The sequence below is a fragment of the Salvelinus fontinalis genome, chromosome 8 (genome assembly GCF_029448725.1).
Source record: "Salvelinus fontinalis isolate EN_2023a chromosome 8, ASM2944872v1, whole genome shotgun sequence".
Lineage (NCBI taxonomy): Eukaryota > Metazoa > Chordata > Actinopteri > Salmoniformes > Salmonidae > Salvelinus > Salvelinus fontinalis.
The window spans coordinates 40,769,158-40,792,129 of NC_074672.1; the positions used below are offsets into that span (position 1 = coordinate 40,769,158).

The following is a 22,972-nucleotide window of genomic DNA, read 5'->3' on the forward strand; positions in this document are numbered from 1 at the left end:
GTAAGGAAAGATGAGGAGGGGTGAGGAAAGATGAGAGAAGGGGTTAGGAAAGATGAGAGGAGGGGTTAGGAAAGATGAGAGGAGGAGTTAGGAAAGATGAGAGGAGGAGTGAGGAAAGATGAGGAGTGACAAAAGATGAGAGGAGGGGTGAGGAAAGATGAGAGGGTGGGTGAGGAAAGATGAGGAGTGAGGAAAGATGAGAGGGGGATGAGAAAAGATGAGAGGATGAGAAAAGATGAGAGGAGGAGTGAGCAAAGATGAGGAGTGAGGAAAGATGAAAGGATGGGTGAGGAAAGATGAGGAGTGAGGAAAGATGAGAAGAGGATGAGGAAAGATGAGAGGAGGAGTTAGGAAAGATGAGAGGAGGGGTGAGGAAAAATGAGGAGTGAGGAAAGATGAGAGGAGGATGAGGAAAGATGAGGAGTGAGGAAAGATGAGGAGTGAGAGAAGATGAGGAGGGGTGAGGAAAGATGAGTAGTGAGAAAAGATGAGAAGAGGGGTGAGGAAAGATTAGGAGAAATGATTAAAGATGAGTAGTGAGAAAATATGAGAGGAGGATGAGGAAAGATGAGAGGAGGATGACAATGAGGAGTGAGGTAAGATGAGAGGAGGAGTGAGGAAAGATGAGAGGAAGAGTGAGGAACGATGAGAAGAGGAGTAAGGAAAGATGAGAGGAGGGGTGAGGAAAGATGAGGAGTGAGGAAAGATGAGGAGTGAGGAAAGGTGAGAGGTGGAGTGAGGAAAGATGAGAGGAGTGAGGAAAGATGAGATGTGAGGAAAGATGAGAGGAGGATGAGGAAAGATGAGCGGAGGAGTGAGGACAATGAGCGGAGGATGAGGAAAGATGAGAGGAGCGGTGAGTAATGATGAGTGGAGGAGTAAGGAAAGATGAGAGGAGTAGTAAGGAAAGATGAGATACACAAGTAAACCCACCACCTTCTCAAAAGAGCCATAGCTGAGCCATAGCTGAGCCATAGCTGTCAGGTACTCATCAGCCAATGTGACTGGAACTTCACATGCATGCACACACACAAGAGGACAAACACACACACCGTCTCTGACCCTGGCCCTCTGAGAGCCCTTTCCATGTAGATGTCTGTCAGTCAGCTGTGAGTGACCGGAGGAAGACAGACTTGTCCTTGATGTCCATCCCTAGAGTCAGAAAAGCCAAGAGGGGAAAACCTTAGGACTTGAGAAACATGTTTAAAAACATAATACCTTGACCTGCAGTAAAGGGCACAGGCTGAACTGTCCTTATTTGGTGAATCATGATTGGCCAGATGAAATACCACTGTGAATATAAGGGTAGAACTATAAGCCAACAGAGGGACGGAATCAACCAATTCCTGTCCTGTCAATGTGGAATCACTTTTCACACTGTCTGCTGTTTTTATTATTTGCAAATCTCCATTTCAAACGCTGTCTGGCTGTTAGACACTGGCCTGTCTGGCTGTGCAGCTTGTTTCAGTAGGAGAGGAGTCAGGGATGGATGGGGTTTGAGTAACGACGCTGGTCCTTTGTTAGACACTGGACTGCAGCCAGCAGGATCAGCCTTTGTCTTCTGTATTGCTTTTTTTAATGACGTTAACAAGGTAGACAGTAGACAATAGACAGACAGTAGACAATAGACAGACAGTAGACAGTAGAAAGACAGTAGACAGACAGTAGAAAGACAGTAGACAGACAGCAGACAGACGGTAGACAGTAGACAGTAGACAGACAGTAGATAGACGGTAGACAGTAGAAAGACAGTAGACAGACAGTAGACAGGAGGCAGACAGCAGACAGTAGACAGACAGTAGACAGGAGGCAGACAGCAGACAGTGGACTGACAGTAGACAGGAGGCAGACAGTAGACAGACAGAGAGTAGACATTAGACAGTAGACAGACAGAGAGTAGACATTAGACAGTAGACAGACAGAGAGTAGACATTAGACAGTAGACAGACAGAGAGTAGACATTAGACAGTAGACAGACAGAGAGTAGACATTAGACCGCAGACAGACAGACAGACAGACAGACAGACAGACAGACAGACAGACAGACAGACAGACAGACAGTAGACATTAGACATTAGACAGTAGACAGTAGACAGTAGACATTAGACATTAGACAGTAGACAGACAGTAGACATTAGACATTAGACAGACAGTAGACAGACAGTAGACATTAGACATTAGACAGACAGTAGACATTAGACATTAGACAGTAGGCAGACAGACAGACAGACAGACAGACAGTAGGCAGACAGACAGACAGACAGACAGTAGGCAGACAGACAGACAGACAGACAGACAGACAGACAGACAGACAGACAGTAGGCAGACAGACAGACAGACAGACAGACAGACAGACAGACAGACAGACAGACAGACAGACAGACAGTAGACAGACAGTAGACAGACAGTAGACAGACAGACAGACAGGCAGGCAGGCAGGCAGGCAGGCAGGCAGGCAGGCAGGCAGGCAGGCAGACAGACAGACAGACAGACAGACAGACAGACAGACGGACAGATGGACAGTAGGCAGACAGACAGACAGACAATAGGCAGACAGACAGATGGACAGTAGGCAGACAGACAGACAGACAATAGGCAGACAGACAGACAGTAGGCAGACAGTAGACAGACAGTAGACAGTAGACAGACAGTAGGCAGCCAGACAGACAGAAGGCAGCCAGACAGACAGTAGGCAGTAGACAGACAGTAGACATTAAACAGACAGTAGGCAGACAGTAGGCAGACAGTAGACAGACAGTAGACAGACAGTAGACAGACAGTAGACAGTAGACAGACAGTAGACAGACAGACAGACAGTAGGCAGACAGACAGACAGTAGGCAGACAGACAGTAGGCAGACAGACAGACAGACAGTAGGCAGACAGACAGACAGTAGACAGACAGACAGACAGTAGACATAAGACAGACGGACAGTACAACAATTGTTGGAAAAATGACTTGTGTCCTGCACAAAGTAGATGTCCTAACCGACTTGCCAAAACTATAGTTTGAGAACAAGAAATTTGTGGAGTGGTTGAAAAACTGTGTGGAGAGATCTCTCTCTCTCTCTCTCTCTCTCTCTCTCTCTCTCTCGCTCGCTCTCTCGCTCGCTCTCTCGCTCGCTCTCTCTTGCTCTCTCTTGCTCTCTCAGGATCCTTCTAGCAGTATAATGAATGTAATCACTGCATCAATACAGCACTCATTACTGGTGAAAGTTATCTGAAACCGTGGGATTGATTTCCTCTACAACAGTTTGGGTAGGGGACCGTATGTATGAGACCCTAATGAATGGATGTATAGTTCTACCCTAAACAACTACACAGAGGAGGAAGAAGGAAGTAGGGAGGAAGGAGCGAACAGCTCAGGAGGGATGGCTGGTGACTGAAGGAAAACACTTAGAATGGTGTCTGCAAACTTCCCAATACACAAACAAACCATATTTCTCTCTCATTCTTCTCCGTCCCCTCTTTTTTCTTTCAATCTTTCACTCACACAAGCACTCACACAAGCACTCACACAAGCAAATCCATACACACACACACTTTCAGAGAGCGAGGGGTGGAACCCTCTCTCATCTCTCTCTCTAATCTCCTTTTCTCTTTCCCTCTGCTGTTCTGTCTTTCTCTTCCATAAACTCTGTTTTACACTTCTCTCACCTCCCTCTCTCTATCCCTTTCTATCCTATGGCTTCAGCTTGCTTCGGTTCAGCTGTTCGGCTAGGCCAACCGAAGGAGCTCGCTCACATACTCCCTTAAAAGGCCTTCGTTTGAAAAAACGGGGGAAAAAGTGGCAATAGTACTGTTTGTCCCTACTGAAACGCCATAGTATACACTTCCTCAAAATAGTCAGAATTAATCTAAGAATTCAAGAAATCTGTCAGAAATGTTGACGTTTTTGCAGAGGAGATTTTAGTCGCGCAATTTTGGTGGAGTATTTCTCAAGTGAAAATATGTGCATGAAAGCTAGTCGTCTCTCGTTGATTGACAGCAAACACATAATTGAAGAATCCCTACTGTTGACCAATCACAGACGAAGGGGCATAGATATCGGCTTGCCTGCACTAACAGCCGAAAAACCCTTGTCAAAGACCAAAACTAACAAAATCGTCACAAAATGTCAACATAATATATGCACAAACTGCTATGAACTGTTTGAGATGGGAAGCATGCAGATGCCTTTAATCCTGACAGGCAGGTCAGCCCCTCCCCTCCTCCCAGGGGAGTCAGCAGTGAAATGAGGGTGACTGGTGAGCTGAGCTGAACTTAACTCATGTCACTCAGGATTACTGACAACACAAACAGGGACCTGCTGCATTCAAACACAGTACAGAGAAACCTCGTGGTCCTCAGACCTGCTGCATTCAAACACAGTACAGAGAAACCTCGTGGTCCTCAGACCTGCTGCATTCAAACACAGCACAGAGAAACCTCATGGTCCTCAGACCTGCTGCATTCAAACACAGCACAGAGAAACCTCATGGTCCTTAGACCTGCTGCATTCAAACACAGCACAGAGAAACCTCATGGTCCTCAGACCTGCTGCATTCAAACACAGTACAGAGAAACCCCATGGTCCTCAGACCTGCTGCATTCAAACACAGCACAAAGAAACCCCATGGCCACTCTGGCCAGGGCACAATCTCAATCCATCATTGTATCAAGTGGGAGACCACCTGACCTACTTGCTATGCTCTGTTCCATGAACAAAGGGAGAGAAAGAGACCTATTGAGACCCCCTTTTCAATATTTGTCTCTTCCTTATACTATTTTCATATTTGTATTGCACTCATCCTCACTTCCCTCATCCCCCACTCTCTCCCTTTTTAAAAACACTTGACATAACTTTTTTACTTATTGCATTTAGTTTTACAGGGACAGTACACATTAATCAACATTACTGTAACTGCAGTCCCTGAACAACTGCAGTCCCTGAACAAACAAAAGCACTTTGGGGTGTTCACAGTGCTCTGTCTCTGTCCGAGACTGAGGTAGCTGATTAAAAATAAATCACAGACACATTGCCAAAGTCCAGAGTAATGAGGGTGTTTGAGTTTGGGTGCAGTCCAGCTCTTTCCTACAGTGCCGTGGCTGCTCTGACCAGAGGATTGGATTTAAGCACAGGCCCAACCCAACTTCCTCCTCATTTCTTATTGGTCTCCTCACACAGGCCAAACGACACGAGCATGATGCCGGGGAGACATCGATGCCCACGTACCCCCGACACACACAACCCCTATGCCCCCCCACAATGCTTCCCCCTCCCCAAAATCAAATATACATGAGCTGCCTTATCTGTCATCATTTATTAAAGTTTATCGTGACAACTCCTGTGTGTGAGAGAGGTAAGAGTGTGTGGTGTTAGAGAGGAAAGGCGAGTAGTATAGGTGGAGAACACAGAAAGCTGACACACTCTAGGAGCGACAAAGAGGGAAAGATACAGAAAGAGAGTGGGTAAGCAATTGAAAGAGGAGGAGGAGGTGGTGGAGAAGGTGGATCTCAGTGGAGCATGAAATGAGAGCTTTACCTGGAGATAGATAGAAAGAGAACGCTGTGCTGTCTGGGCTTTACCTAGCGCTCTGACACACACTGCAGCATGGACAGGTCTGTCTGGGCTTTACCTAGCGCTCTGACACACACTGCAGCATGGACAGGTCTGTCTGGGCTTTACCTAGCGCTCTGACACACACTGCAGCATGGACAGGTCTGTCTGGGCTTTACCTAGCGCTCTGACACACACTGCAGCATGGAAAGGTCTGTCTGGGCTTTACCTAGCGCTCTGACACACACTGCAGCATGGACAGGTCTGTCTGGGCTTTACCTAGCGCTCTGACACACACTGCAGCATGGACAGGTCTGTCTGGGCTTTACCTAGAGCTCTGACACACATTGCAGCATGGACAGGTCTGTCTGGGCTTTACCTAGCGCTCTGACACACACTGCAGCATGGACAGGTCTGTCTGGGCTTTACCTAGCGCTCTGACACACACTGCAGCATGGACAGGTCTGTCCGGGCTTTACCTAGCGCTCTGACACACACTGCAGCATGGACAGGTCTGTCCGGGCTTTACCTAGCGCTCTGACACACAATGCAGCATGGACAGGTCTGTCTCGGCTTTACCTAGCGCTCTAACACACACTGCAGCATGGACAGGTCTGTCTGGGCTTTACCTAGCGCTCTGACACACAATGCAGCATGGACAGGTCTGTCTGGGCTTTACCTAGCGCTCTGACACACACTGCAGCATGGACAGGTCTGTCTGGGATTTACCTAGCGCTCTAACACACAATGCAGCATGGACAGGTCTGTCTCGGCTTTACCTAGCGCTCTAACACACACTGCAGCATGGAAAGGTCTGTCTGGGCTTTACCTAGCGCTCTAACACACAATGCAGCATGGACAGGTCTGTCTGGGCTTTACCTAGCGCTCTGACACACACTGCAGCATGGACAGGTCTGTCTGGGCTTTACCTAGCGCTCTGACACACACTGCAGCATGGAAAGGTCTGTCTGGGCTTTACCTAGCGCTCTGACACACACTGCAGCATGGACAGGTCTGTCTGGGCTTTATCTAGCGCTCTGACACACACTGCAGCATGGACAGGTCTGTCTGGGCTTTATCTAGCGCTCTGACACACACTGCAGCATGGACAGGTCTGTCTGGGCTTTACCTAGCGCTCTGACACACACTGCAGCATGGACAGGTCTGTCTGGGCTTTACCTAGCGCTCTGACACACACTGCAGCATGGACAGGTCTGTCTGGGCTTTATCTAGCGCTCTGACACACACTGCAGCATGGACAGGTCTGTCTGGGGTTTACCTAGCGCTCTGACACACACTGCAGCATGGACAGGTCTGTCTGGGCTTTATCTAGCGCTCTAACACACACTGCAGCATGGACAGGTCTGTCTGGGCTTTACCTAGCGCTCTGACACACACTGCAGCATGGACAGGTCTGTCTGGGCTTTACCTAGCGCTCTGACACACACTGCAGCATGGACAGGTCTGTCTGGGCTTTACCTAGCGCTCTGACACACACTGCAGCATGGACAGGTCTGTCTGGGCTTTATCTAGCGCTCTAACACACACTGCAGCATGGACAGGTCTGTCTGGGCTTTACCTAGCGCTCTGACACACACTGCAGCATGGACAGGTCTGTCTGGGCTTTACCTAGCGCTCTGACACACACTGCAGCATGGACAGGTCTGTCTGGGCTTTACCTAGCGCTCTGACACACACTGCAGCATGGACAGGTCTGTCTGGGCTTTACCTAGCGCTCTGACACACACTGCAGCATGGACAGGTCTGTCTGGGCTTTACCTAGCGCTCTGACACACACTGCAGCATGGACAGGTCTGTCTGGGCTTTACCTAGCGCTCTGACACACACTGCAGCATGGACAGGTCTGTCTGGGCTTTACCTAGCGCTCTGACACACACTGCAGCATGGACAGGTCTGTCTGGGCTTTACCTAGCGCTCTGACACACACTGCAGCATGGACAGGTCTGTCTGGGCTTTACCTAGCGCTCTGACACACACTGCAGCATGGACAGGTCTGTCTGGGCTTTACCTAGCGCTCTGACACACACTGCAGCATGGACAGGTCTGTCTGGGCTTTACCTAGCGCTCTGAGTCTGACACACACTGCAGCATGGACAGGTCTGTCTGGGCTTTACCTAGCGCTCTGACACACACTGCAGCATGGACAGGTCTGTCTGGGCTTTACCTAGCGCTCTGACACACACTGCAGCATGGACAGGTCTGTCTGGGCTTTATCTAGCGCTCTGACACACACTGCAGCATGGACAGGTCTGTCTGGGCTTTACCTAGCGCTCTAACACACACTGCAGCACGGACAGGTCTGTCTCGGCTTTACCTAGCGCTCTGACACACACTGCAGCATGGACAGGTCTGTCTGGGCTTTACCTTGCGCTCTAACACACACTGCAGCATGGACAGGTCTGTCTCGGCTTTACCTAGCGCTCTGAGTCTGACACACACTGCAGCATGGACAGGTCTGTCTGGGCTTTACCTAGCGCTCTAACACACACTGCAGCATGGAAAGGTCTGTCTGGGCTTTATCTAGCGCTCTGACACACACTGCAGCATGGACAGGTCTGTCTGGGCTTTACCTAGCGCTCTAACACACACTGCAGCATGGACAGGTCTGTCTCGGCTTTACCTAGCGCTCTGACACACACTGCAGCATGGACAGGTCTGTCTGGGCTTTACCTAGCGCTCTAACACACACTGCAGCATGGACAGGTCTGTCTCGGCTTTACCTAGCGCTCTGAGTCTGACACACACTGCAGCATGGACAGGTCTGTCTGGGCTTTACCTAGCGCTCTAACACACACTGCAGCATGGACAGGTCTGTCTCGGCTTTACCTAGCGCTCTGAGTCTGACACACACTGCAGCATGGACAGGTCTGTCTGGGCTTTACCTAGCGCTCTAACACACACTGCGGCATGGAAAGGTCTGTCTGGGCTTTACCTAGCGCTCTGACACACACTGCAGCATGGACAGGTCTGTCTGGGCTTTACCTAGCGCTCTGACACACACTGCAGCATGGACAGGTCTGTCTGGGCTTTACCTAGCGCTCTGACACACACTGCAGCATGGACAGGTCTGTCTGGGCTTTACCTAGCGCTCTGACACACACTGCAGCATGGACAGGTCTGTCTGGGCTTTACCTAGCGCTCTGACACACACTGCAGCATGGACAGGTCTGTCTGGGCTTTACCTAGCGCTCTGACACACACTGCAGCATGGACAGGTCTGTCTGGGCTTTACCTAGCGCTCTGACACACACTGCAGCATGGACAGGTCTGTCTGGGCTTTACCTAGCGCTCTGACACACACTGCAGCATGGACAGGTCTGTCTGGGCTTTACCTAGCGCTCTGACACACACTGCAGCATGGACAGGTCTGTCTGGGCTTTACCTAGCGCTCTGACACACACTGCAGCATGGACAGGTCTGTCTGGGCTTTACCTAGCGCTCTGACACACACTGCAGCATGGACAGGTCTGTCTGGGCTTTACCTAGCGCTCTGACACACACTGCAGCATGGACAGGTCTGTCTGGGCTTTACCTAGCGCTCTGACACACAATGCAGCATGGACAGGTCTGTCTGGGCTTTACCTAGCGCTCTGACACACACTGCAGCATGGACAGGTCTGTCTGGGCTTTACCTAGCGCTCTGACACACACTGCAGCATGGACAGGTCTGTCTGGGCTTTACCTAGCGCTCTGACACACACTGCAGCATGGACAGGTCTGTCTGGGCTTTACCTAGCGCTCTGACACACACTGCAGCATGGACAGGTCTGTCTGGGCTTTACCTAGCGCTCTGACACACACTGCAGCATGGACAGGTCTGTCTGGGCTTTACCTAGCGCTCTGACACACACTGCAGCATGGACAGGTCTGTCTGGGCTTTACCTAGCGCTCTGACACACACTGCAGCATGGACAGGTCTGTCTGGGCTTTACCTAGCGCTCTGACACACACTGCAGCATGGACAGGTCTGTCTGGGCTTTACCTAGCGCTCTGACACACACTGCAGCATGGACAGGTCTGTCTGGGCTTTACCTAGCGCTCTGACACACACTGCAGCATGGACAGGTCTGTCTGGGCTTTACCTAGCGCTCTGACACACACTGCAGCATGGACAGGTCTGTCTGGGCTTTACCTAGCGCTCTGAGTCTGACACACACTGCAGCATGGACAGGTCTGTCTGGGCTTTACCTAGCGCTCTGACACACACTGCAGCATGGACAGGTCTGTCTGGGCTTTACCTAGCGCTCTGACACACACTGCAGCATGGACAGGTCTGTCTGGGCTTTATCTAGCGCTCTGACACACACTGCAGCATGGACAGGTCTGTCTGGGCTTTACCTAGCGCTCTAACACACACTGCAGCACGGACAGGTCTGTCTCGGCTTTACCTAGCGCTCTGACACACACTGCAGCATGGACAGGTCTGTCTGGGCTTTACCTTGCGCTCTAACACACACTGCAGCATGGACAGGTCTGTCTCGGCTTTACCTAGCGCTCTGAGTCTGACACACACTGCAGCATGGACAGGTCTGTCTGGGCTTTACCTAGCGCTCTAACACACACTGCAGCATGGAAAGGTCTGTCTGGGCTTTATCTAGCGCTCTGACACACACTGCAGCATGGACAGGTCTGTCTGGGCTTTACCTAGCGCTCTAACACACACTGCAGCATGGACAGGTCTGTCTCGGCTTTACCTAGCGCTCTGACACACACTGCAGCATGGACAGGTCTGTCTGGGCTTTACCTAGCGCTCTAACACACACTGCAGCATGGACAGGTCTGTCTCGGCTTTACCTAGCGCTCTGAGTCTGACACACACTGCAGCATGGACAGGTCTGTCTGGGCTTTACCTAGCGCTCTAACACACACTGCAGCATGGACAGGTCTGTCTCGGCTTTACCTAGCGCTCTGAGTCTGACACACACTGCAGCATGGACAGGTCTGTCTGGGCTTTACCTAGCGCTCTAACACACACTGCAGCATGGAAAGGTCTGTCTGGGCTTTACCTAGCGCTCTGACACACACTGCAGCATGGACAGGTCTGTCTGGGCTTTACCTAGCGCTCTGACACACACTGCAGCATGGACAGGTCTGTCTGGGCTTTACCTAGCGCTCTGACACACACTGCAGCATGGACAGGTCTGTCTGGGCTTTACCTAGCGCTCTGACACACACTGCAGCATGGACAGGTCTGTCTGGGCTTTACCTAGCGCTCTGACACACACTGCAGCATGGACAGGTCTGTCTGGGCTTTACCTAGCGCTCTGACACACACTGCAGCATGGACAGGTCTGTCTGGGCTTTACCTAGCGCTCTGACACACACTGCAGCATGGACAGGTCTGTCTGGGCTTTACCTAGCGCTCTGACACACACTGCAGCATGGACAGGTCTGTCTGGGCTTTACCTAGCGCTCTGACACACACTGCAGCATGGACAGGTCTGTCTGGGCTTTACCTAGCGCTCTGACACACACTGCAGCATGGACAGGTCTGTCTGGGCTTTACCTAGCGCTCTGACACACACTGCAGCATGGACAGGTCTGTCTGGGCTTTACCTAGCGCTCTGACACACACTGCAGCATGGACAGGTCTGTCTGGGCTTTACCTAGCGCTCTGACACACAATGCAGCATGGACAGGTCTGTCTGGGCTTTACCTAGCGCTCTGACACACACTGCAGCATGGACAGGTCTGTCTGGGCTTTACCTAGCGCTCTGACACACACTGCAGCATGGACAGGTCTGTCTGGGCTTTACCTAGCGCTCTGACACACACTGCAGCATGGACAGGTCTGTCTGGGCTTTACCTAGCGCTCTGACACACACTGCAGCATGGACAGGTCTGTCTGGGCTTTACCTAGCGCTCTGACACACACTGCAGCATGGACAGGTCTGTCTGGGCTTTACCTAGCGCTCTGACACACACTGCAGCATGGACAGGTCTGTCTGGGCTTTACCTAGCGCTCTGACACACACTGCAGCATGGACAGGTCTGTCTGGGCTTTACCTAGCGCTCTGACACACACTGCAGCATGGACAGGTCTGTCTGGGCTTTACCTAGCGCTCTGACACAGACTGCAGCATGGACAGGTCTGTCTGGGCTTTACCTAGCGCTCTGACACACACTGCAGCATGGACAGGTCTGTCTGGGCTTTACCTAGCGCTCTGACACACACTGCAGCATGGACAGGTCTGTCTCGGCTTTACCTAGCGCTCTGAGTCTGACACACACTGCAGCATGGACAGGTCTGTCTGGGCTTTACCTAGCGCTCTGACACACACTGCAGCATGGACAGGTCTGTCTGGGCTTTACCTAGCGCTCTGACACACACTGCAGCATGGACAGGTCTGTCTGGGCTTTACCTAGCGCTCTGACACACACTGCAGCATGGACAGGTCTGTCTGGGCTTTACCTAGCGCTCTGACACACACTGCAGCATGGACAGGTCTGTCTGGGCTTTACCTAGCGCTCTGACACACACTGCAGCATGGACAGGTCTGTCTGGGCTTTACCTAGCGCTCTGACACACACTGCAGCATGGACAGGTCTGTCTGGGCTTTACCTAGCGCTCTGACACACACTGCAGCATGGACAGGTCTGTCTGGGCTTTACCTAACGCTCTGACACACACTGCAGCATGGACAGGTCTGTCTGGGCTTTACCTAGCGCTCTGACACACACTGCAGCATGGACAGGTCTGTCTGGGCTTTACCTAGCGCTCTGACACACACTGCAGCATGGACAGGTCTGTCTGGGCTTTACCTAGCGCTCTGACACACACTGCAGCATGGACAGGTCTGTCTGGGCTTTACCTAGCGCTCTGACACACACTGCAGCATGGACAGGTCTGTCTGGGCTTTACCTAGCGCTCTGACACACACTGCAGCATGGACAGGTCTGTCTGGGCTTTACCTAGCGCTCTGACACACACTGCAGCATGGACAGGTCTGTCTGGGCTTTACCTAGCGCTCTGACACACACTGCAGCATGGACAGGTCTGTCTGGGCTTTACCTAGCGCTCTGACACACACTGCAGCATGGACAGGTCTGTCTGGGCTTTACCTAGCGCTCTGACACACACTGCAGCATGGACAGGTCTGTCTGGGCTTTACCTAGCGCTCTGACACACACTGCAGCATGGACAGGTCTGTCCGGGCTTTACCTAGCGCTCTGACACACACTGCAGCATGGACAGGTCTGTCCGGGCTTTACCTAGCGCTCTGACACACACTGCAGCATGGACAGGTCTGTCCGGGCTTTACCTAGCGCTCTGACACACACTGCAGCATGGACAGGTCTGTCCGGGCTTTACCTAGCGCTCTGACACACACTGCAGCATGGACAGGTCTGTCTGGGCTTTACCTAGCGCTCTGACACACACTGCAGCATGGACAGGTCTGTCTGGGCTTTACCTAGCGCTCTGACACACACTGCAGCATGGACAGGTCTGTCTGGGCTTTACCTAGCGCTCTGACACACACTGCAGCATGGACAGGTCTGTCTGGGCTTTACCTAGCGCTCTGACACACACTGCAGCATGGACAGGTCTGTCTGGGCTTTACCTAGCGCTCTGACACACACTGCAGCATGGACAGGTCTGTCTGGGCTTTACCTAGCGCTCTGACACAGACTGCAGCATGGACAGGTCTGTCTGGGCTTTACCTAGCGCTCTGACACACACTGCAGCATGGACAGGTCTGTCTGAGCTTTACCTAGCGCTCTGACACACACTGCAGCATGGACAGGTCTGTCTCGGCTTTACCTAGCGCTCTGAGTCTGACACACACTGCAGCATGGACAGGTCTGTCTGGGCTTTACCTAGCGCTCTGACACACACTGCAGCATGGACAGGTCTGTCTGGGCTTTACCTAGCGCTCTGACACACACTGCAGCATGGACAGGTCTGTCTGGGCTTTACCTAGCGCTCTGACACACACTGCAGCATGGACAGGTCTGTCTGGGCTTTACCTAGCGCTCTGACACACACTGCAGCATGGACAGGTCTGTCTGGGCTTTACCTAGCGCTCTGACACACACTGCAGCATGGACAGGTCTGTCTGGGCTTTACCTAGCGCTCTGACACACACTGCAGCATGGACAGGTCTGTCTGGGCTTTACCTAGCGCTCTGACACACACTGCAGCATGGACAGGTCTGTCTGGGCTTTACCTAACGCTCTGACACACACTGCAGCATGGACAGGTCTGTCTGGGCTTTACCTAGCGCTCTGACACACACTGCAGCATGGACAGGTCTGTCTGGGCTTTACCTAGCGCTCTGACACACACTGCAGCATGGACAGGTCTGTCTGGGCTTTACCTAGCGCTCTGACACACACTGCAGCATGGACAGGTCTGTCTGGGCTTTACCTAGCGCTCTGACACACACTGCAGCATGGACAGGTCTGTCTGGGCTTTACCTAGCGCTCTGACACACACTGCAGCATGGACAGGTCTGTCTGGGCTTTACCTAGCGCTCTGACACACACTGCAGCATGGACAGGTCTGTCTGGGCTTTACCTAGCGCTCTGACACACACTGCAGCATGGACAGGTCTGTCTGGGCTTTACCTAGCGCTCTGACACACACTGCAGCATGGACAGGTCTGTCTGGGCTTTACCTAGCGCTCTGACACACACTGCAGCATGGACAGGTCTGTCTGGGCTTTACCTAGCGCTCTGACACACACTGCAGCATGGACAGGTCTGTCCGGGCTTTACCTAGCGCTCTGACACACACTGCAGCATGGACAGGTCTGTCCGGGCTTTACCTAGCGCTCTGACACACACTGCAGCATGGACAGGTCTGTCCGGGCTTTACCTAGCGCTCTGACACACACTGCAGCATGGACAGGTCTGTCTGGGCTTTACCTAGCGCTCTGACACACACTGCAGCATGGACAGGTCTGTCTGGGCTTTACCTAGCGCTCTGACACACACTGCAGCATGGACAGGTCTGTCTCGGCTTTACCTAGCGCTCTGACACACACTGCAGCATGGACAGGTCTGTCTGGGCTTTACCTAGCGCTCTGACACACACTGCAGCATGGACAGGTCTGTCTGGGCTTTACCTAGCGCTCTGACACACACTGCAGCATGGACAGGTATGTCTGGGCTTTACCTAGCGCTCTGACACACACTGCAGCATGGACAGGTCTGTCTGGGCTTTACCTAGCGCTCTGACACACACTGCAGCATGGACAGGTCTGTCTGGGCTTTACCTAGCGCTCTGACACACACTGCAGCATGGAAAGGTCTGTCTGGGCTTTACCTAGCGCTCTGACACACACTGCAGCATGGACAGGTCTGTCTGGGCTTTACCTAGCGCTCTGACACACACTGCAGCATGGACAGGTCTGTCTGGGCTTTACCTAGCGCTCTGACACACACTGCAGCATGGACAGGTCTGTCTGGGCTTTACCTAGCGCTCTGACACACACTGCAGCATGGACAGGTCTGTCTGGGCTTTACCTAGCGCTCTGACACACACTGCAGCATGGACAGGTCTGTCTGGGCTTTACCTAGCGCTCTGACACACACTGCAGCATGGAAAGGTCTGTCTGGGCTTTACCTAGCGCTCTGACACACACTGCAGCATGGACAGGTCTGTCTGGGCTTTACCTAGCGCTCTGACACACACTGCAGCATGGACAGGTCTGTCTGGGCTTTACCTAGCGCTCTGACACACACTGCAGCATGGACAGGTCTGTCTGGGCTTTACCTAGCGCTCTGACACACACTGCAGCATGGACAGGTCTGTCTGGGCTTTACCTAGCGCTCTGACACACACTGCAGCATGGACAGGTCTGTCTGGGCTTTACCTAGCGCTCTGACACACACTGCAGCATGGACAGGTCTGTCTGGGCTTTACCTAGCGCTCTGACACACACTGCAGCATGGACAGGTCTGTCTGGGCTTTACCTAGCGCTCTGACACACACTGCAGCATGGAAAGGTCTGTCTGGGCTTTACCTAGCGCTCTGACACACACTGCAGCATGGACAGGTCTGTCTGGGCTTTACCTAGCGCTCTGACAAACACTGCAGCATGGACAGGTCTGTCTGGGCTTTATCTAGCGCTCTGACACACACTGCAGCATGGACAGGTCTGTCTGGGCTTTACCTAGCGCTCTAACACACACTGCAGCATGGACAGGTCTGTCTCGGCTTTACCTAGCGCTCTGACACACACTGCAGCATGGACAGGTCTGTCTGGGCTTTACCTAGCGCTCTAACACACACTGCAGCATGGACAGGTCTGTCTCGGCTTTACCTAGCGCTCTGAGTCTGACACACACTGCAGCATGGACAGGTCTGTCTGGGCATTACCTAGCGCTCTAACACACACTGCAGCATGGAAAGGTCTGTCTGGGCTTTATCTAGCGCTCTGACACACACTGCAGCATGGACAGGTCTGTCTGGGCTTTACCTAGCGCTCTAACACACACTGCAGCATGGACAGGTCTGTCTCGGCTTTACCTAGCGCTCTGACACACACTGCAGCATGGACAGGTCTGTCTGGGCTTTACCTAGCGCTCTAACACACACTGCAGCATGGACAGGTCTGTCTCGGCTTTACCTAGCGCTCTGAGTCTGACACACACTGCAGCATGGACAGGTCTGTCTGGGCTTTACCTAGCGCTCTAACACACACTGCAGCATGGACAGGTCTGTCTCGGCTTTACCTAGCGCTCTGAGTCTGACACACACTGCAGCATGGACAGGTCTGTCTGGGCTTTACCTAGCGCTCTAACACACACTGCAGCATGGAAAGGTCTGTCTGGGCTTTACCTAGCGCTCTGACACACACTGCAGCATGGACAGGTCTGTCTGGGCTTTACCTAGCGCTCTGACACACACTGCAGCATGGACAGGTCTGTCTGGGCTTTACCTAGCGCTCTGAAGCACACTGCAGCATGGACAGGTCTGTCTGGGCTTTACCTAGCGCTCTGACACACACTGCAGCATGGACAGGTCTGTCTGGGCTTTACCTAGCGCTCTGACACACACTGCAGCATGGACAGGTCTGTCTGGGCTTTACCTAGCGCTCTGACACACACTGCAGCATGGACAGGTCTGTCTGGGCTTTACGTAGCGCTCTGAGTCTGACACACACTGCAGCATGGACAGGTCTGTTCTCCTCTCCACCTAGCCCCCCTCACACTCACTCCCACCCCCCTCACATCATCTCCCACCTGGTTCCCCCTTGCACCTACCCCCACACTTAACATTCTACCCCCACATCTTTCTCTATCTCCTTACTCTACATCTCTCTCCTTTTACACTTTCTACCCTTCTCATCTTTGAAGTTTGAGTACCAGCCCGCGTCTCCCCTATCCTCGCTCCCCTCCCAGCCCCCACCCTCCTGTTTGATAATACTTCCAGTCACCTTATCTGGGTGCGTGTCTCTCGGAGGTTGCAGCAGGCACCTAGTGTCTAGATGGCAGACCAGGTAGGCATCTGCTGTGGGAAATCATCCATCCGTCAATATAACCCTCCCGGGCCGAAACGATCTGCTGCAGTTCAAAGCTGAGCTACACGCAGCCACATGCCCCTCTCAAGAGCAGATGTCACTCAAGACAGAGAACCTAACGTATCAACCCTGCAGCCGCAAGGTTGCAGACAGACAGACACATGACGGCAGCAGCAAGGTTAGAGACAGACAGACAGTCAGACGCATGATGGCAGCAGCAAGGTTAGATACAGACAGACAGTCAGACTCATGATGGCAGCAGCAAGGTTAGAGACAGACAGACAGTCAGACTCATGATGGCAGCAGCAAGGTTACAGACAGACAGACAGACAGTCAGACTCATGATGGCAGCAGCAAGGTTAGAGACAGACAGACAGTCAGACTCATGATGGCAGCAGCAAGGTTACAGACAGACAGACAGACAGTCAGACTCATGATGGCAGCAGCAAGGTTAGAGACAGACAGACAGTCAGACTCATGATGGCAGCAGCAAGGTTACAGACAGACAGACAGTCAGACTCATGATGGCAGCAGCAAGGTTAGATACAGACAGACAGTCAGACTCATGATGGCAGCAGCAAGGTTAGAGACAGACAGACAGTCAGACTCATGATGGCAGCAGCAAGGTTACAGACAGACAGACAGACAGTCAGACTCATGATGGCAGCAGCAAGGTTAGAGACAGACAGACAGTCAGACGCATGATGGCAGCAGCAAGGTTACAGACAGACAGACAGTCAGACTCATGATGGCAGCAGCAAGGTTAGAGACAGACAGACTCATGATGGCAGCAGCAAGGTTAGAGACAGACAGACAGTCAGACTCATGATGGCAGCAGCAAGGTTAGAGACAGACAGACAGTCAGACTCATGATGGCAGCAGCAAGGTTAGAGACAGACAGACAGTCAGACTCATGATGGCAGCAGCAAGGTTAGATACAGACAGACAGTCAGACTCATGATGGCAGCAGCAAGGTTACAGACAGACAGACAGACAGTCAGACTCATGATGGCAGCAGCAAGGTTAGAGACAGACAGACAGTCAGACTCATGATGGCAGCAGCAAGGTTACAGACAGACAGACAGACTCATGATGGCAGCAGCAAGGTTAGAGACAGACAGACAGTCAGACTCATGATGGCAGCAGCAAGGTTACAGACAGACAGACAGACTCATGATGGCAGCAGCAAGGTTACAGACAGACAGACAGTCAGACTCATGATGGCAGCAGCAAGGTTACAGACAGACAGACAGACAGACAGTCAGACTCATGATGGCAGCAGCAAGGTTACAGACAGACAGACAGTCAGACGCATGATGGCAGCAGCAAGGTTACAGACAGACAGACAGACAGTCAGACTCATGATGGCAGCAGCAAGGTTAGAGACAGACAGACAGACAGACAGACAGTCAGACACATGATGGCAGCAGCAAGGTTAGAGACAGACAGACAGTCAGACTCATAATGGCAGCAGCAAGGTTACAGACAGACAGACAGACAGTCAGACTCATGATGGCAGCAGCAAGGTTAGAGACAGACAGACAGTCAGACTCATGATGGCAGCAGCAAGGTTAGAGACAGACAGACAGTCAGACTCATGATGGCAGCAGCAAGGTTACAGACAGACAGACAGACAGTCAGACTCATGATGGCAGCAGCAAGGTTAGAGACAGACAGACAGTCAGACTCATGATGGCAGCAGCAAGGTTACAGACAGACAGACAGTCAGACTCATGATGGCAGCAGCAAGGTTAGATACAGACAGACAGTCAGACTCATGATGGCAGCAGCAAGGTTAGAGACAGACAGACAGTCAGACTCATGATGGCAGCAGCAAGGTTACAGACAGACAGACAGACAGTCAGACTCATGATGGCAGCAGCAAGGTTAGAGACAGACAGACAGTCAGACGCATGATGGCAGCAGCAAGGTTACAGACAGACAGACAGTCAGACTCATGATGGCAGCAGCAAGGTTACAGACAGACAGACAGTCAGACTCATGATGGCAGCAGCAAGGTTAGAGACAGACAGACTCATGATGGCAGCAGCAAGGTTAGAGACAGACAGACAGTCAGACTCATGATGGCAGCAGCAAGGTTAGAGACAGACAGACAGTCAGACTCATGATGGCAGCAGCAAGGTTAGAGACAGACAGACAGTCAGACTCATGATGGCAGCAGCAAGGTTAGAGACAGACAGACAGACAGACAGTCAGACTCATGATGGCAGCAGCAAGGTTAGAGACAGACAGACAGTCAGACTCATGATGGCAGCAGCAAGGTTAGATACAGACAGACAGTCAGACTCATGATGGCAGCAGCAAGGTTAGATACAGACAGACAGACAGACTCATGATGGCAGCAGCAAGGTTAGAGACAGACAGACAGTCAGACTCATGATGGCAGCAGCAAGGTTACAGACAGACAGACAGTCAGACTCATGATGGCAGCAGCAAGGTTACAGACAGACAGACAGACAGTCAGACTCATGATGGCAGCAGCAAGGTTACAGACAGACAGACAGTCAGACTCATGATGGCAGCAGCAAGGTTAGAGACAGACAGACAGTCAGACTCATGATGGCAGCAGCAAGGTCAGGCTGATTTGAACAACAGGAGTGCCAGAGTATATAATGGTTCTCAATATGATCAGTGTTCATGAGAGAGAGAGAGAGAGAGAGAGAGAGAGAGAGAGAGAGAGAGAGAGAGAGAGAGAGAGAGAGAGAGAGAGAGAGAGAGAGAGAGAGAGAGAGAGAGAGAGAGAGAGAGACAGAGAGAGACAGAGAGAGACAGAGAGAGACAGAGAGAGACAGAGAGCGAGAGAGAGCGAGAGAGAGCGAGAGAGAGCGAGAGAGAGCGCGAGAGAGCGAGAGAGAGCGAGAGAGCGAGAGAGCGAGAGAGCGAGAGAGCGAGAGAGCGAGAGACAGAGACAGAGACAGAGACAGAGAGACCACTAACACCCCTATCAGATAACAGCAAAATCACAGTTTAGTTGAACAGAGCAATACTCAATCATGAGGCATCAAAACCAAAGGAACTGAATAACATTAAGAAATGCTATAGTGTGGAAATCTACCAAAAAACAATTAAGCAACAACTGATTCTATCCCTTTTAGACAACTTCCTGGACAAACTGTTTCGCTGTAACACCGAAAATGTAAACTTGGCAGTAGAAAGCCTAAACAGTCATTTTGACCTCTCAGCTTCCCTATCAAATCTAAAAATGTCAAGCACAAAAACTAAGAAAATTAACAACAAAGACAAATGGTTTGATGAAGAATGCAAAAACCTAAGAAATAAATTGAGAAACCTATCCAACCAAAAACATAGAGACCCAGAAACTCTGAGCCTTCACTATGGTGAATCACACAAAAAATACAGAAATGCACTATGGAAAAAGAAGGAACAGCACGTCAGAAATCAGCTCAATGTAATTGAAGAATCCATAGACTCCAACCACTTCTGGGAAAATTGGAAAACAGTAAACAAACAACAACACGAAGAGTTATCTATCCAAAATGGAGATGTATGTATAAATCTTTTTGGCCCTGTAACAAAGAACAGAAAAAACATATACATGGTCAAATACAAATCTTATAATCACCTAATAAAGACTACCAGAACCCACTGGATTCTCCAATTTCATTGATTGAACTACAGGACAAAACACAAACCCTCCAACCCTAAAAGGCCTGTGGTGTTGACGGTGTTCTAAATGAAACAATAAAATATACAGACCACAAATTCAAATTGGCTATGCATAAACTCTTTAAGATCATCCTCAGCTCTGGCATCTTCCCCAATATTTGCATATTTAGGATATGTGTCAACAGCAACCTTAGGAAAAAACTCTGCATTATCATTAACAGCAGACTAGTACATTTCCTCAGTGAAAACAATGTCCTGAGCAAATGTCAAACTGCCTTTTTACCAAATTACCGTACGACAAACCACGTATTCACCCTGCACACCCTCATTGACAAAGAAACAAACAAAAACAAAGGAAAAGTCTTCTCATGCTTTGTTGATTTCAACCTCAATTTAGCACGAGGGTCTGCTATACAAATTGATGGAAATTGGTGATGGGGGAAAAATATACGACATTATAAAATCCATGAACACAAACAACAAGTGTGTGGTTAAAATTGTCAAAAAACACACATTTCTTTCAACATGGGCCATGGGGTGAGACAAGGATACTGCTTAAGCCCCACCCTTTCAAAGTATCTATAAACGAAATGGCGAGGGTACTAGAACAGTCTGCAGCCTCACCCTAATAGAATGTGAAGTCAAATGTCTACTGCTGATGATCTGGTGCTTCTGTCCACAACCAAGGAGGGCCTACAGCAGCACCTAGATCTTCTGTACAGATTCTGTCAGCCCTGGGCCCTGACAGTACATCTCAGTAAGACAAAAATAATGGTGTTCCAAAAAAGGTCCAGTTGCAAGGACCACAAATGCAAATTCCATCTAGATACCGTTGCCCCAGACCACACAAACAACTATACCTACCTCGGCCTAAACATCAGTGCCACAGGTAACTTCCACAAAGCTGTGAACGATCTGAGAGACGAGGCAAGAAGGGCCTTCTATGCCATCAAAAAGAACATAAAATTCCAAATATGCAAAATTGGGTTCTGAATAAAAATACTAGAATCAGTTATAGAACCCATTGCCCTTTATGGTTGTGAGGTCTGGTGTCCACTCACCAACCAAGAATTCACAAAATGGGACAAACACCAGATTGAGACTCTACATGCAGAATTTGCAAAATATGTCCTTTGAAATGTCTTAATTCTTTTGGAACTTTTGTGAGTGTAACTGTTAATTTTTTTATTTATTTCACTTTTCTTTATTATCTTTTTCCCTTGCTTTGGCAATGTAAACATATGTTTCCCATGCCAATAAATCCCCTTAAATTGAAATTGAATTGATAGAGGGAGAGAAAGTGTGAAGAGGCATATGTGTACTTAAAGCTAGTGCTCCAGAGCAGTGTGGAGGTGCACTCTGTGACCCTTATCTCTCTCTCTCTCCTCTCTTTCTCTCCTGTCCTCTCTCTCTCTCTCCACTCTCGCTCTCTCTCTCCTTTCTCTCATCCTCCTCTTTCTCTCTCTCTCTCCCTCCCCTTCTTCCTCTCTCTCTCTCCCTTCTTCCTATCTCTCTCCTTCCTCTCTCTCGACACACCCTCTCTCTCCATCTCTACAGAGGAAACCCTGCCTAATCCAGAACTATGATACAGGGATATAACCTCCACCTCCCTACTGCAACAGCCCCAGCCCAGACCAGAGGTAGTGGGGCAGCAGTGGGGGTTAGAGGTCTGGAGAGCATTTGCTGAGCGTGCGGTAAGGGAACAGAGGCTGAATGTTTTGAGTGATTTAAAAAGGCTTTACAGGGTGAAAGTGAAAAGGGGATGGGACTAGAGTTGAAGGTGAAGTGTGAGTCTCAGGTGGAGGTCTGTATGGGCGTTAGGGGGGTGGTAGTGGTCTGTATGGGTGTTAGGGTGGTGGTAGTGGTATGTATGGGTACAGGCAGACAGACAGACAGACAGACAGACAGACAGACAGACAGACAGACAGACACAGACAGACACAGACAGACACAGACAGACACAGACAGACACAGACAGACACAGACAGACACAGACAGACAGGCTTGAAACACACTCAGTGCCAAGCAAGCAGTTCGTTAATTAGTCACATGCGCCGAATACAACAGGTATTCGGTGAAAGAATGACTTACGAGCCCCTAATGACTTACGAGCCCCTAACCAACAATGCACTTTAAAAAATTACCGATAAGAAATAAAAGTAACAAGTAATTAAAGAGCAGCAGTGAAATAACAATAACGAGACTATATACAGCGGGTACCGATACAGTGTCAATCTGCGGCGGCACCGGTTAGTTGAGGTAATATGTACATGTAGGTAGAGTTATTAAAGTGACTA

The 22,972-nt window shown here is 50.7% G+C and overlaps 1 protein-coding gene across 7 annotated transcripts in view; it reads right to left on the reverse strand.

Moving 5' to 3' along the window:
* The window catches only part of LOC129861239 (extracellular sulfatase Sulf-2-like), a 396,100-nt gene that overhangs the window by 347,058 nt on the left and 26,070 nt on the right, over positions 1-22,972 (reverse strand). Inside the window, exon 2 of one of the 7 annotated variants that reach the window (XM_055932474.1) lies at positions 1,053-1,152. The exons of the other annotated variants lie outside the window; for them this stretch is intronic. The gene's annotated coding sequence lies outside the window, so the exon portion shown is untranslated. The remainder of the gene's footprint in view (positions 1-1,052; positions 1,153-22,972) is intronic. 7 annotated transcript variants of the gene reach the window in all.